This window comes from Pelmatolapia mariae, linkage group LG9 (genome assembly GCF_036321145.2).
Source record: "Pelmatolapia mariae isolate MD_Pm_ZW linkage group LG9, Pm_UMD_F_2, whole genome shotgun sequence".
In the NCBI taxonomy this organism is placed as follows: domain Eukaryota; kingdom Metazoa; phylum Chordata; class Actinopteri; order Cichliformes; family Cichlidae; genus Pelmatolapia; species Pelmatolapia mariae.
The window spans coordinates 20865903-20882916 of NC_086235.1; positions in this window are offsets into that span (position 1 = coordinate 20865903).

The following is a 17014-nucleotide window of genomic DNA, read 5'->3' on the forward strand; positions in this document are numbered from 1 at the left end:
GATTTTACACAAATTATTTTCTTTTCTTTTTTTTTACACGTATACATATATAATAGATATATTTTTATACCGATAAATAATCAATTAACTTACATATGATCTAGTTTCAATGTGAATTTATGCTTGACAAAACCAAATATAATGATAAGAATGATAAGAATTCCAATAGTCTAATAAAATGGCAGCTGAGACCTTCTAAGCTAGTTAGCTTAATAAAATTAGCTACAGTCTCTTTTTGTTAATAAGCACCTCGGTATCAAAGTGTTAGTTTATCAAAAGTGATATTATTAATGGGATTTTTATTATTATTAATAACTGGGGTAAAACATTTGCTTAAGCTGTAGCTAAAGACATCCACAAAAACAGGCAGATAGTTTAAACTTAGCATAGCTTTATTGCTTCTTTAGCTAGCTTCTTTCTGTAATAGCAAATGCGATGAGAATTTTTAAAAATACTAAAACCAACTTAAACATTTTCATGGCATACAATTTTTCATTATGGCAAAACAATAAGTCAGAGCTTTTTACAGTTTTGAGCAAACAGGCTACTGTGGTTTGCTATTGCCTTTTATCTAGAAATGCTCAGTGCTCATACCTCTAACATTACTGAAAATACAGTCCAACAGGGGACTTTCACAAGGCCATAAGGACCTCATTTTATTGTGGATCAGCAGCAATTCTCAAGTGATCCTTCTTTTCTTTTCAAAATGTGTCTTTCTCTTTTTTCCAAGAGTAATTTGTTTAGCACATATACAAGAGGTAGTCTTTAGTTTTGTCTGAATTCGTGGTCCTGCTATTGACAATTAATGATGAAACGTTCCGCCAGCATCATTTCACAGAATTAATCAGGAATCCGATAACTAGAAAGTCACCCCCTTGCCTAAAAAAACCAAACTTCCAACTTCCTCAAACTTATAGAAAGCAGAAATGCTCGGCTCACATGACTGCTGCTATCTGTTTTCATTTGAGTGTCAAAAAGCTATCAGCATGGCATCTCAATGGGATGTGCACAGTGCAAGGCCTTTTGGTCTAGCCCGTAATGCAACAAAGGTGTGGTGACTTGGTAATCTCCTTAAAAAGGGTCCCTGGCAAAGCCACGGGTTCACTCCTGGGCCCCAGAGTCTACCAGAGGAAACTACCCCCACCACCACCAGCACCTTCAGATCTCAACTCAGATAAAGCACACTGATGACATCACCGTCTCCCCCTCTTTAAAAAAAACCATCCCAGTGGTCTTCCCTTATTAGCATGTGCAGTGTAGCGGGCAGCGAGAATAATAATGCGCTCTCCCTCTCACACTGACTGAGCTATTTGGTTGAAACCACAAAGCCCCAGGCAGTGGCCAAGCTAAATAACAGTCAGAGGGAAGATGGTCATAGCATTACAATTAGAGGCAGTTTATTTTGCATTCTGCCTATGCCAAGAGGATCTCAGGCTGTAATTTGTGCCAAAGATGTTTGAAAGTTTAAGTTGTTGGAGAAATCTGTGGAAAGCTTATGAAGGTTTCAGATAGAGGAGTGCGGTCAGAGGTGACTCTGGGTGAAAGTTGACCAGGGGAAGTGGAAATGAATTAAAAGCTGTTTTTTTTTTCTTTTCTTTTTTTTTTGGACAAAGAATGTCTGCTGGTTTGCTCAAAGGTCAGGGAACGTACATAAGAGCAAGCAAGCAAGAATGAATGAAGTGCTTTATCCTTAATAAGTCATTGGAGAGCTCAAACAAACAGCCCCCTGCTTCTCAAGATTGGCAACGTCTTCTGTGATAGGAGTTTTACATTTGACATAATTATTATTGATCATTTTATGGAGCAAAAGTATAGTTTAGGCCACCCAAGGGTCCCGTCCACACCGGGCTCCATGCATACCCAAATAGGGCTCTGAGTTCAGGCAGGCACATGTGGGATTTCCTCCCAGGAAACACACACAGGCAGACACATACACACAGAGAGACTTTTAGCATTATTACAAAGCTCTGTTCAGGGTTTTTGGCTTGTGTAAAATATTTAGCTTATAAGGCCCTTTGCTGCTTTCTCAACCAACGGGGTGAGGTCTGCCTGTCGATGCGGATCACATTTGCAACGGTAAAGATTTCAACTTTTAGGAATATGGTCCACTGGGCAGCTCTGAATGGACTTTTAGGATTCATTAGAGGAAATATACAGACTACCTGCTGTGTCGTTTTCCTGATGGAGCATCTGAATCTGCCAATCATGAGGTTAGACGAAACATAATATTAATGTATTAGATTCTAAAAATTTTACAAGGGGTCCACAGGCTGTCAACTAGTGGTCACCAGAAAAAAATATAAGTGTAACTGCACCACATATATCGAGTCAACAACAACATGCTGATAGTGGTTTTCATGCTGATATGGCATGAAAAATAGCTTTTAAGTATCATGATAAAAGTTCATTTACTTTGATAACAGCAGATTTTTGCTTTGTAGTTAATCAAGCCCATGATGTTATTATTAAGCCTATAATTATTACTCTTACTTCTACTGGTTAGTGTATTTTTTACAAATGGTTTGGTTTGGACTCAGTGTCAGTGCAGACACTTCTGAATTTATTTTAAGATACTATCTGACTTTGTGTGTGTGTGAATAGCTGGTTGATTTCGGTCCAGTAGATGGCGGTATATATACACGAAAACACATCCACGGCCTCGGCCTTCCAGGGCTCCAGTCTCCGGCTGCCCCTGTGTGACCAGAGGCCAGCAGTCAGAGAGAGCCAGACACCTGATCGGCCTCATTACACTCATCTCCACTCTGCAATAATTAGCCCGACGCTTCGGCTGGTTTCAAGCAAACTGTGCTTTGCCTAATTAGATTTTCAATAAATACCGTTCAGTGATTTGAGACAATTAGCCCGCCACTCCTGTGTCTTCGATGCAAAGCTGTTCGTTGCATTTCCAGAATTCCGGAAATCAGTGCAACTAATGTCGTAAACGATTATAAAAAATATGCACGCATTATAGTAATAAGGACAGAAAAGAAAAAATAAATTCTGGATCATATTCCTTTAGTGATGGTAAAGAAAAGGAAAGGAATTTAATATGTAACAGGCTAAATTTACTCCCAATTTTCATTATATTTTTTTAAAGACTAAGCTATTTTTCCACTAAAATAATACGTCGATGACATAAAAAATGTGAAAAAAGTTGTAATATTCTATTCTTGTAATTTTAGAACTGAATAATACACTAAATATTACCGCATAATGTTTCAATTAATCTAATCGTTTAAATTGCACAACTTAGAGTTTAATTTTACGCATATGCGAAATTATTTATTTTGTTGTGTGTTAATTTTATTTTGTTTGGTCTATTTTGTTACACAAAATACATAGCAATTCCCTTTATGCTGCATGCCTATTAGAATATTGCTATAAAATGTAAATGCGTTAAAAATAATAACAAAAGCATCATCAACAACAACAACAACACATTATTATTATTATTATTATTATTATTATTATTATTATTATTATTATGCATAGATTTCGAGATTAGTGGCTGAATAATTTACCACTGTATTATCTATCGATTGAGAAAAGAAGCGATCCGTGCGCAGCTCTCCTGCGGAGCGATATGGGCTACAGTAAATGTCTCACTCACAGCAGCGAGTGATCAATAATCCAGGGAGTTTGGGACAGTGGTGCAAGTCACATGACGGCAGATTCCATAAGAGAGGCAACAGGACAGGGCCAACCTTGACACTAAAAGGAATATTGAGTTTCAAGACAGTGAGAAGTTCAGGTTTCATGCCTAACATAGAGATCCCGCAATTAATGAAACCGGAAAATTCAAATCAAAGCTGTCCCGTAAAGGTTTTAATATAGTAGCTAATTATTTTTTATGAGATGCAGGAAAATAACATAAATTGTGGATTATTTGCTGCAGTGATTTATGTTAATGACCTCTTCTCTATTTAAAAAGAGCATATAAAAACTGGCTTCAGTGTCTAAAGATTCCACAAAACGTTTATTTTATTTTATTTTATTTTATTTTTTTTTACAAGAGCTAAAATCAAAAGTAAATCAACCACAGGTGAAAATTGCTTTTCACTTTTGATTCTGATCCGACACTAATACTGCCCTGCCTTCAATAACGCTCCCACCTGTCCTGGAAAGTGATAAAGCTCTTCATCTCACTTGCATGCCTTGCCAGGAAGTGACGGCCTAATGCTCCTACTTAATGATTTCCACAGGATAGGCTGTGCATGACAGACGCCAAAGAATCGGCCCTGCGCGCACACACATGCACGCACACACACACAAATACTATCTATAAGATGGATACTACAGTTGGTTTGGTGCATCTCAGTCTTGCCTGTGTTTATATAAGCTTGATTTTCACAACTGGAAAGTAATAGCCATCTGCCCAAGCAAGCTGGAGGGGTATCATATGTGAGCAGGTAACCAACGGCCATTAAAACCTCACACACCGAGTCCACGTATACACACATACACACACACTGCAAGTTACTGCAAGAGTCTAAAAGAGAAGGAGAGGGAGGCAGAGATGAAATATAGTGCAGGCGCCTGTCTGTCAGAAACTCTAACACAGACAGGACATACCAGGCAAAGGAGCATGTCACTGATGATGGTGATGATTTATGTGTGTAATATTTGTAAATCTACAGCACAAGGCTTCCCACTATAGACGCGAAGGCGAAAGTGTAGGCAACATAGAAAGTCAGACAAGGGAAATGCCTTTTCATGTCTTTTTATGGTTGGATCGCATTGCTGGAGCAGTTTCTTATACTACAGCACCACATACAGCTGCCAGTGTACCGCATACGCCGATGCAGGGTTGTCTGCTCGTCACCAGACTGACAGGTGAGAGGAGTCAGTCGGGTCCAGGTTAGCTGTGTTCGCAAGTCTCGTCTCCCCAGGTAGTGTGGGAAGGGTAAACTCCCACCCCCCCTCCCCTCTCCACCTCAGCCTTTCCTCAAAGGGCATGTGCGACCCCGTGATGACATATGACCTCTTCAATGGCCCTCCTGAGCAGCATCTGTCATTTCCCACAATCCCGGGCCCATTTTCATCTCAGGGTAAGCTCGAAATTACAGGAAAGAACAGGGGAAGCTTCCTCCTGGCCAGCGGGACTCTGGTACAATCCACGCTGAGTCTATTTCAACACAGTGGGTTTGTGATAGGAGCAGGTCTTTGGCATCTACGCTGAGAAAAAGCACTTATTGTTGTTATTGTTCTGCGGCTTATAAATAATAAAAAAGAAAAGTTGAACTGCTTTGGATATTTTATTGTTTTACACTTAAAATGTTAAGAATTACATTAATCAAACATGCCTGTGCAGTATAATTTCTTTGTTCAGCATGTAAACTGCTGTTTTTTTTTTTTTTTTATATTTGACTATTCCCTGCAGTAACAATGTATCAAATGTAGTAGAAGCTGAAAAGAATAGTTGCACATTTTAACATCTCATTTATTCAGACAACATAAGGAGTGCCCATTTATTCCCCTGGCTATCTGTAATGGTCTAATTACCCCCTAAAAGCTTCTCCTTTGGCGTCTTTGTAATGAGGCCCCTGTAGACTACAGGTTGACATAAGACTGCGTTCACAGCTCACCCCCGCTGCACCTTAACCCCGCCCGCCCTCACCCCCATCTCTGCCATCCAGCCTGGAGAGCCTAGAGCGGATCGACCAGCAGAGGTCCATCTGCACGGGAGAGGGCGAGCACAGACGGAAGCCATTGAGGTGGAACATACAGGAGAGGTCCTGACAAGATAAAGATATCAGGAGCAGACAAGGGCAAAGGAACATATTGATGGAGAGGGCCTCTCTCAGGGTAGGCTGACACCAGATACCTGCTATTTAAAACAGTGGTTTCGCTTGCTCATGGATTTGTCCATGCTGCAGTGCCATAACCTAACTGGGAGGGCCCAGAACTCTCTCTTCCTTTTCGTCTCTTCTCCACCGCCCCCTCCTCGCTTTCCGTGTCTTCATCCTCCAGACCCTAACCCTATTTTACACAGTGTCAAGCAGACAAACACAGTCACCCCTATAACTGCTAATGCTGCCGACATAAGGCTCCATCTTTGGCCCCTAATGAAATCGGAATATGTGTTATGGAGTTTCAAACTGGATCATATTAAAACCATCCTTCCCTCTCTCCCAGACTCTTCCTCATGTCCCGATTCAGAGTTAACCATTAGTGTTCCTCTAGTCTTTCAGTGTGACGAGGGGGGCGGCTCAGGCTTGTCTGGCTGAGGGCCAATGCCCCTCTGAGGACGGATACCGGGGTCCAGTCTACCCACTGGCCATGCATTGTGTGAGTGGAGCCAAGTGACAGTGAGTCCTGGGCAACAGCTGAAAGACGCTGGCAGCGTGAGCCTAAATGGGGGAAGGGTTCAGTCTGGCTTTGAGCTCAGTCTAAATCTCCTAAAAGTGGAAACAGTGTAACAGAGAATTGTAGCCATTGTCTACAGAAGAGGAATGGCTCGACTCCCATTTTGAATTTTTTTAAATTCTTGATCAATGTTGGTAAAACACATGGACTCATCAAAGCAACATTTTGATAAATATAAAATCTTTTATTTTCTTTGAGTTTCTATCAGCAAACTGCGATGTGCAAAACATTTACTGCAGTCAGTTGCGAACCTGCTCTGCCTCTTAAAGGTTTGGGTGGTTTGACCAGCACTGGTAGTTTTATTTCTAAAAGTGGCGTCGCATATAAAGCTAATATATGACAAACTTTGCAGCCGGTTGTGCTCAAACAGACCGACTTGTTTCCACGGTGAATAAAAGTAGAGATCACAACCAAAAGCATAAGCATTTGTTTTATTTTTAGGTATTTTGAAACGTACTCAGTAGAAGTTTTGACTTCTTAATTACTTACATTTTGGTCACTTGCAATTGTTGCTCAAAAAGGAGTCGAGCAAAGCATTCTGACCTCATATATGATGATAGTCAAACCTCAATCAAGCCCCATCTTTAGACCTGCACACTACCAAATGACTGTAATGCACAGCAACTACATCAGTGTTCTATCTTAACCAGAAATCTCCGCCTATTAATCTGCTGCATCCTTTTACAGTACACTAGCCTTTCCTTACACTCCTCAGTGACCAGCCCCTCCCATGTCCCAAAGCCCATTAGAGCCCTCAGTCCCTTTCCCCCCACCTCCATCTCCCATCACTCCTGCCCCCTCCTGTCACATACCCTTGCCCCTGCCTTGTCACACCCCTGCACTGATGGATGGTCGGGGTCAGTGGTTCAGCTGTGGAGTTCAAGCCTGCGGGCTCCACGCACTCCCCTCCCTGCTCCCATCTTTTTTGCCCCCCCCCCCCAACCTTTTACTACTCCACTCTGCCCTCCCTCCCCGATGAAAACAATGTCAGAAACCCAAAGCTGGGCGCTCAGCTGAGAAAACTCATAACTCTCCTTCAGCACCCACCTTCCCCAACACCCGCTGTTAACACTTTCATTCCTCGTCGGACCCTCAAATAGACCCGGCTTACTGGGGCCACATAAATCACTCGGAGAGGGTCAGGCTGGGCCTTACAGTTGGGCCTCACCTCACTTTGAATGGATAGAGACAGGTCACTCACTGTCACTGCACTGTGAGTTATCTCTTTATAATGACGCCACTTGAATGTCTGCGAATGTGTGTGAGCGTCTGGGTGTGTGTGTGCTTGGGTGTGTGTGTGAAAATATGAATGTGTCGTTTCATTTTTATATAAGGACTTCTGAATTTTAATGTAGCTATCACGTTAAATTAGAACAATTGCTTCAGCTAGATTTGGCTGAGAGCTGCATTAGCTCATAGCTTGGTGGTGCTTCTTACAGTCTGATTGCTCGATCCCACATCTGTCGAGCTCGAGCCGCGTAGCTCCTGATCGCCCCTGTCCTAAATGACTCCGCAGCAGAGGTATCTGGAGAGTCTCAGATTGGAGACCTAAATCAGTACTGACACACACTCCGCTGTTATGCTAATCACAATGTTTGGGAATATTGAACAGACGAGGGGGGTCGGGACGGGGCCGGACGGAGTTGGGTGGGAGGAATTCCAGTAGTTTTGAAGCAAGGCAATTATCAGCATTAGCCTGCACCCCCGACCCAAACCTCCAAAGTGAGCGGAAATGGCAGCAATCAGGCCCGATTTCCCTCGGAGATGCTCGATGGGCTGGACACACACATCCAGGAGACACGGGCCCTCAGTCAGGGAGGGAGCAGCAGCACCAGAGCCCCGCGAGGCCCTGACAGATTGAAGCTAAGCGGGGCAAGTCCTGGGGCTGACAGCAATGTTGCCAAAATTGCTCTTGGATTGACTAACAATTAAGATATCAAAAGAGATCACGGCAGCTCACTGACAGCTGCTTCAATTGTTTGCACCTGCTCCTCTGGTGTTCTGCACATGTCTGGCATGGATTAGGCCGACTCGTGCTGGCCACATTTCACCTTTCCACAAGTGATTTACTCCAGAATCATCCTCCTGCTTCACTAGCATGTTAAACACACCCTTTAGCTGCCCCCTACATTAAGGAAGAAGGCGGGGACCAGGGAGGGCGGGGTAGATAATGGCTTCATCATTGTTGTCATTGTCACAAGCAGTATTGTTATCTGTCAGCTCTCCATTTGCCACTGTTTGACTGCAGCAGTGCACCAGATGTGCAAATCTATGTTCGTTTTTCAGCTGAACTACACAGCTGTATGCAAAAGTTCTGCTGATTTTTGACGGGAAAAGAAGCAAATTACTTTTTATTTATTGAAGCGAAAAATAATTTTTTAAAAAATGATTAAGCTGTCAGAATTTAGTTACCTCACTCAGGCAGAATTAAAGCTTGCAAATACTTTGTGTAGCCAGCTAAAAGTCTCAGGAATTTTCTGCCGCTTTCCTTGAGATCTTAAACAAGTTAAAATCTACCCGCAGATTTCCTGTGTTTGAGAAGTTCATGGCAGATTTTGCGCCGTGTTTTGGACCGTCGTCCTATTGTAGAAGCCAGCCTATTTTCAGTTTCTTGTCTTTGGCTGACTGCATGATATTTATTTCCATAATTTGCTGACATATCGTGGAATTCTCTGTGTGTGTCACATAACCTCAAAGTTGAATATTTTCCACCCACTGAACAGTCGGCAAGGAGTTCCGATCATCAAATCCTTCTCCTTTTTGTTTTTTTCACCAAACATAAAAAAACTATGTCAATAGCAATTGTTTCCACGATGACTGCCGTCACTGTTGCTTGCATACTTCAGATGTCTGCTTGCATTTCCCGCTGATGATTGTTCGGTGCTGCCTCTTGATGCTGCACAGTAGATCAGTGCACCAGCACTCCTGTGTCAGCTACACCCAGCTCCATCTTTCACTTTTGCTTTGCTCTTTCAGCCCAGAAGACCTATGTTGGCTTCTTTTGCAGCTTGCAGCTTACCACATACTTAATATATGTGTGTGGGTGGTTTGTGTAATTCTTTAGGTGAAATTTTTTCAGTGTTTGAATGTCTTTTCAATGCACTTGCAGAAGATCTTTATAGGCTTGTGAAAACCGAACTCATGGTCTGAAATCCTGATGTGATAAAGAAAGCCTTTGTGTCGTCAACTATTACCTACTATTAGAATATCCTTGTGTGGTAAAGATAGATGGATGGACATACAGATAACCTGAAGTGCAGATGGGCACAGAAATATGCAGAACAGGGCCAGCGTGCCAAACCTGTTCTGTTGTTCCTTGGTACACATGTAGCAGCAAATTATGGTGGTGTCATTTTTGGCGTTGTTACTGTTGGAGGAGAGACACACATTCGAGCTTTTCCTCAAGGATTTCTATCCAAAACAGCAAATTCTACATATACCAGAGTAACAAAAATAGTACCTTTTGAGTTTGCTTGTATGCAGACAGGTGCTGAGCATCCCTGCCCTTTGTCCTGCTTGTAGACAGAAGCAGCTGAAGGATGAAGAGAGCCTGGAAGAAAGGCCCTGTCCAGTGAGTACACACACACATACACACACTCACCGGTGCACAGAATCACAGAATAGTGTTTTTGTGGTTGTGTGTGTGCAAGCCTGATTACAATACATGCAGTTCAAACAGGGCAACTCTCTCCTATTATCTTTCCATCAGCTTTAGGCTCCATTAAAACAGCCCTCCCCTCAGTACACAATAACACCAGTATTCTCCTATCTGTGTGCTGTCATTGTCCAGGCCCATAAGGCATGGTTACATTTTTTTTTTAACCTGACGGAAAGCTTCCTCTTTGTGTTCATGCATGTGTATCTGCCAGTATAGCTTATGGACCTGTGGACAAGCTAATTACAAAAGTATCCACCCAAAAAAATAAGAACAGGAAGGAAGGATATAGAGGTGGCAGCAAGTATACTCCTCCACTCACCACCTTACATAAACTACACACATGCACACACCAGTCATCCCCTTATCTGTCAGGGGGAGCCGAGGCCAGCTGTACCCAGTGCCAACCCTTTTGGAACCAGGCCAATCCCACTGGACCCTTTGGATCTTACTCTGGTGTGGGCTGTTGAGGCTGGTTGGTCCCACTGTGTAACTCTAGCTCAGTCTCTGACACAGTACAGGTATGTCCCCTGTGGCCCAGATTACCAGGGGACTGTGTAAACAGCACTGCTAATCTGAGGAAGTATCGTGCTAGCATATTTGTGAAGCCTGTCTCAGCAAGCCTGTGTAGTGAACACACAAACAACCAATGCAACAGCTTTGGTATTTCATTTGGAAAGCCAGTGCGAATGTTATGCAACTGATAGTCGAGGTGGAAATTTAAAAAATGTTTTCAGTGCCAAAAAAAGAAAAGAAAAAGAAAACAACAACAAAAAATGCCTTTCATTCATAAAAAAAAGAAAAAGTAAGTTCATGTACTGCAGTATGTACACTTACTGCCATAGTAGGAGTTGTATTTGTCACACCTCCAGTTCTGATCTATCTTCAACATCAAAGATGTCAATGTAAGGGGGACAAAAACCACACAACACCACATTATAAAAGATGGTGCAAGCTACCTTTAAAAAAATCAACCATTCCATTGATTTATGAAGTCCTCGAGGCCTTGAGATTACCGTCATCATCCACCGCCATCTTTCTCTGAACCCAATGACCATTTTCCGGTAGACTTCTGAAAAACGACAGGAAACCACAGCTATCGCCATCTTGAGGCCTTCAGGTAGAATGCAGGTGTAAGTCACTTGAAAGTGGAAGCTACGTTCATATTTCATACAGTCTATTACAGCGACACAGTTGGCTAGCTAGCTAACTGGGCGTCATCTTTGTGTCCTTGGTTGGTGCCCATTCCACTATATAGCCAGCATGGCTGGTGTGAAGGTTAGTGTACAGTGTCCCACAGTGTTTTAAACCCCTGTTACCCATCTCAGAACAATATAGCACTCTGTATGTGGCTGCACATGTAAAACGTCAGTGGGAAACTATTTATTCACTCCAAATATCAGATATAGGGGCAAAAGTACACAATCTGAAAAACAGTCAATAAAAATACAAATGTGGGTATACAGGGGTGTTAGGCGTGAGAACAATAAGTTTCACTTTTAGGCCTGAGTTAACATCTGCACTGAAGACATAGCAAAACAGTCACAAAGAATTCCTCCTTAAACAGTGAAGTGTGTGTTTTTTGCATATGAATATGAGAGGAAGAACGTGTATTTTATGTTTTTTGGTCTTTGACTTAAAATTACAGACAACCTTCACATAACCTTAATTCTCTGTGTCACCTGTCTTATCTTTTTGTCATGGAGAATTCATGCCCCTGCGTTTTTAAGTCACTTTAATCTGCTAACAGCTTGGGCTTGGGCCACTTGGTCATTTCTTAGACCTTCTTTCCATTGTCCTACATGTCATCTCCAGGCAGACACTGTTTAGATATTAATGGCTGCATGATGAGATGGCCTCCTTACAAGGCCGCCCTTACTGGATAATTGATCGTGCAGTGAATGACATGATGTGGTTCAGGTTTAGGTCTAGCTTCTCCACGATCAGCGTTTTCTTTTTCCTTTATGGCCCATGCATTCTTCAAGAATAAGTTTACATTCCTCTCAGGTTGGCAAATTAAAGATGTACGCATTGAGACTTGATTTAAAAAAAAAAAAAATCACCGACACTATATATATAGTGGAAAACAATCTAGCTGTAAATAGAAAAAAAATCTGGAAAAACCATGAGAGAGATTAATCACACATTTAAATAATAATTCTTACTGTGAAATACAAACATGTTTAAAAACCTCTGAGTGGTTTCTTTGATGACTTTTCTGTTGCAGTAACTAATCCCGGGCCAAATGAGAGAAGTAATGAGCATTCTTTTCTGACATGAGTGTGTTTATAGGAGCACAACTCTAGCATGTAAAGAGAGACGCATGGAAGCACTTCTCTTCCTTGGAATAAAGTAATTAAGGTTCTCTCTCTCATTTTTTTTTTTGTGGGGGTGGGGAGGAAGAAACCAGCCTAAGCCAAAGAACGTAGCTTTCCCTATGCAAGTCGATCATCGCCACAACTTGACATCCTGACCTGGACATTTAATTTATTGATCTTCATTTTATTCGGATGTAAGGGCCCTTTGCTCTTTTAAATTAATCCAGGTTAATTTGGCCAGGCCCCCTATCCCACCCAGCATGAATGGGCCCTCTGTTGGGTAGAGCTGACCCTGGCCACCCAGTTTTATGGGAATCTGCAGTGAATTAGAAAATCTGTCAATGCGAGAGGAGTTGCGCGGCGCGGATATGCCGTGTCACTCCACCTGTAAAAGAACTGCTCTTTGTCCATTATCTCCCAGGCTTACCTGAGGAGAGTTAACCTTGAGGTCAATAACATCTCCACGGTGTTTCATGACTGGCTGGGCCCGGGCTGGGGGTCTGAGGGGAGCCATTGTTAACATGCCGGCTGCAGACCCACACTTCCTCCTGCTTTGGCTCTCCCCATCGAATACCTCTGGGAAACAGATCTGTAAAGAGCAGCGACGGGAGCCATAAAGATGTGATCACTTTCACAGGAAAGTGCAACCACTGTACTAGTTGGTCTTTCGTTGTAGTTAATATGAACGGTTCATTTCTTCAAATTGAAGTTACAGCACCAGGGCTCCCCTGAATGTAGTTTCTCAGCATCTCTCAGAACTTTTTTCTCTCACATTCATTCTCATAATTAACCAAAATATATAAATCTACACTAATATTCCTTTCCGTACCTCTGAAACCAGGGATGTGGAACTCTTGGCTGCATGTTGTATTTCTCTTATTTCCTCCTTCTCACATGATTCATGCGCTTCTCTAGTGTGGCCTTTGGAGTTAAGCATGCTGGTATTCGAATCTAAGCATCCCAGATTGTAGTATAATTTGCTTGTGCATATCTATTGCTGTCCTTGTAATCATGCACATGGTATAAATAACTGAAAGATTGCTGGAAAGTTTTAGGTAGTGTGCCAGGCAAATAACAACTATTCTGTCACAGCACTCTTGCATTATTCCCCTCGATCCGGGCCCCTCTCAGAGTAACAGGAAAGATATTTATATTCTGCCAGATTCAGATTGAAGATTTGATATGTAAAGGCCTACCGTGGCATTATTAACAATAAAGGATTATGTCTGCAGCTTCGATTTGATTATTCTAGCTTTTGCATCCGAGGAGACCTTATACAAATTGATGCATGATCGCAAGTCAACTGAGGGTGTCTGTTTTGAAACGCTCCTCTGTTTGGATGGAGGCATTTGAATAGGATTTGGCCGGCATGTAAATAGTGCGTCGGGAGAAGTTTACACTGAAAGCAAGCAGACAGGCAGGTGCGGCGCAAGGGAAAGTCCAGGTGTGCTGACAATGACAAAAAATCTGCTCTGTGTTGACTTCTATTTAGAGACCAGAGCAATATATAATAGAATGTACTGAAAAAGTGACTTGGTTAAATTATTGCTTTAAGTCGCTTTATGGTGTGCGACTCTGTTAGAGGGCACAGGGGATGAAAGATTTGCCTCATTTGGATAGATATTTTCAAGTCAGTCGAGCATTTGTCAACAAAGGGCAACAAAGCGAGACTGAAAGCTCCGTGCCACACGAGTTGACAGTAATATTAAACAGTACTGGACTAATTACCACTATCTGTCCAAGGTGGATTTATTTTACCAAACAAAATCGGGGGACGGGTGTCTTTTATCCAGATGCTCATTAGGAAATATGTCTATTCCCAATTTTAAGCACAGCAGTGCACACGCAGGCCGTGCTAATCAGGTATCGATCCACGACGTAAGATTAGAGGGCCCATTTCGCCTCTGCTCCTTTTCTTGGCAAACTATGTTGTCATTGCATTCACTAACAGCCCCAAGGGGGTGGTGCAGAGGCAAGGGACCAAGCTGGGCCAAGCACATCACCTGTTCCTGCAACCAAAATAGGACACAACTTGAGATTCAATTTTAGCAGCCAGTGGGGCTAACCAAAGGAGCGATGGGTGTAACGACCGGCGATGAGTGATGCTCATAGGCCTTCACTCACAATCAACAGTCCCTGGTGGCCTCGTTTCACTATACCTGTCATTTACTGTGGCCTGCTATTAATAAGCCTGGACATTTGGATTTTCTATTCAGGCCTTTTTTGACATGAACAGTTTGACAAGGCCTGAATAGTTTTGTCGCTGAGTTTTGATATTAAGTGTTTGTTTTTGAAGTGGTCATTTCACTTTTCTGCCCTTTCGCCCCTTGAAGTTCTAATGAAACTCATTTCTGAGATCATGGAGCTAGGAACTGTGGATTAGACTGTAAGTTGAAAGGTCAGAAGAAACTAAAACAAGCAAATCCTTTGAGATAGTGAAAAAACACAACAAAACAAAACAAAAAAACCCAAGAAATCTGTATCTGGGCAATACAATCAAAAGATTAAAAGTCAAATAATCAAACTGGTCGGTAATCAAAATCACAAATATTCCTCAAAGGAAGATTAGGTCATGGCTTACTCGTGATTGTTGGACAGAGAGATCCTTTTCGTTGATTTCAGCAGCTGCATCTTACTTCTTCCTGCATTCAATTTGTGTCTCATCTTGCTGCCATATTAAAACACAATAAACCACAAAACAAACATTTGTTTTTGTTTTCTCTCTGGAACTAGAGCACTTTGAAATCCAAACCGGCTGCATTGTAGTTCAAACTGGTGCTGTGAAATCTAAAGTGACAAAGCATTTTTTTCTCTCCTTCCAAGCCCGTGGCCAGACGTTTCTTTTCTTTTTTTTTGAACCTGCTAAGAACTGCAGATGTTTCACTTTTTCATCATTTGGAAAATGTATACCTGCCTTTTTTCTGCTATTGTATATTTAATCCTTTGTGAAGGCTTGTGGTTATTTGCGGTTGTAATTAGGCTGTTTCCATTAAGGAATATTACTGCTAAATGGATCCATTACTCTAGGCCCTGCTTCGTCATAGGAAAATGCTCGACCACCACAGTGACTGGAAGGAGGCCCAGCCTGGATCTCAAAACAGAAAAGACTCACACCTGAAAGAGACAGACGCAAAAGCTCTGAAATGTAATCTGAATCCATTTATGCTGCTTATCTGAGTCCCAACAAAATAGATGTGATGTCCTTCGTGAGAATGTCCTCCGACTCCTGCAGGAATCCTTAATCATTACTGGACCAGCTGATACCTCCAGGGTGTGTTGCACTTGCCCTCCAAGTGGGAGGCAATCACTGTAGTTAGGGTTCACTCACACCAGAGTAAAAATAGGACCTCACTGCAACCAGGAAAAATCAGCGGTTGCCCGGTGATTGCGTTTCATTTTTTTTTGCTGTCAGAGACCAGCTGGTTGCCCAGGCAACACCCTCAACCTCTGGACGACTACTTTTGATCGTGATTGCACAGGTCACCTCGTGGGAGGCAACCTGTCTCCAAACAATCACAGTTTGACTCAGACTGACTTCGATTATTCTCAAATAAACTGGCCAAGGTTTGCAAACAGTTGCCTTCTAATTTATAAACGCAGACAGATTGCCGACACATTGCAATCAATCGGAGCAATCGATCTATGCCGATGAGCTCGACTAGTTTGTGATGAATATCTTTGCACTGGGCAACAAATTTATCACCGTGTTTAGGTTATTAAAAATGGATTGCGTATAATTACCAACTCCACCAAATTCAATAGAAAACTGATTCCAGGCTGAGTCCGTCTTATTGTCATTTTATTGCTGTCTTGACTTTCTTGTACCAAACGTACTTTTATGGAGGGTAACAGATCTGTTCCCTGTGTTCAAAGCAACTATTTCATTGGTCGTGCTGTGATCTCCAACTGCAGCGCGACAAAAAATAAAATTAATCCAGCCACAATTTATTTGCAACCAAAATTATCACTTGTTTTCCCTTGTGTGACTGTAGCTTTAGGCAACTGGTAGGTTTAAATCACTTCATCTGGCTTTTTTTTAACACTGGGGAGCAGCAGCTATGCTCAGCTGTGTAGCAGAGTGTCCAGTCTGTTGGCTTAGGTCTGTATTATCTATGAGCTCAAAAAGCAGCTGAAGACTTATCTTTTAAGCTGGTATTCAAGTAGCATTTAATGTGTGTTACTGTGTTATTTTCTATTTCCTGTTCTGCTGTTTTTCCTGTTTTCCTTGTAATTTTATCTTAAAAGGCACCGTATTTATCTTTGCTTAAGTTAACTTGACCATGAATCTATTGCACACCAGGATAGTTTGACTAAGAAGTGCAACAAATAAAAAAAAGTTGGTTTTATGTATTATTAAAATGAACTGCAGTGCACAATTGGTTAAGCTCTGCAGGATTCCACAGCACTGAGGAGATAAGCAAGAATCATTCACTTCACCTATGCATACGCTGTATGACACAGGGACATCCATCACCACATGAAAAGGGACAGCATTTAACATGTACAATCAGTGGGGCCTTATATAAGATCTACGCTGTGTTCTTTAAGGTCTGTGTTGAAAACCTCTCCTCCCTGTTGGGATCACAGCAGCACTGACAGAGTCCCGGAGCCCGCGGTGGTTCTTGTCACCGATACCGCTGTGCCGTGCCCTAAATGCGTGACACTGACACTAGAA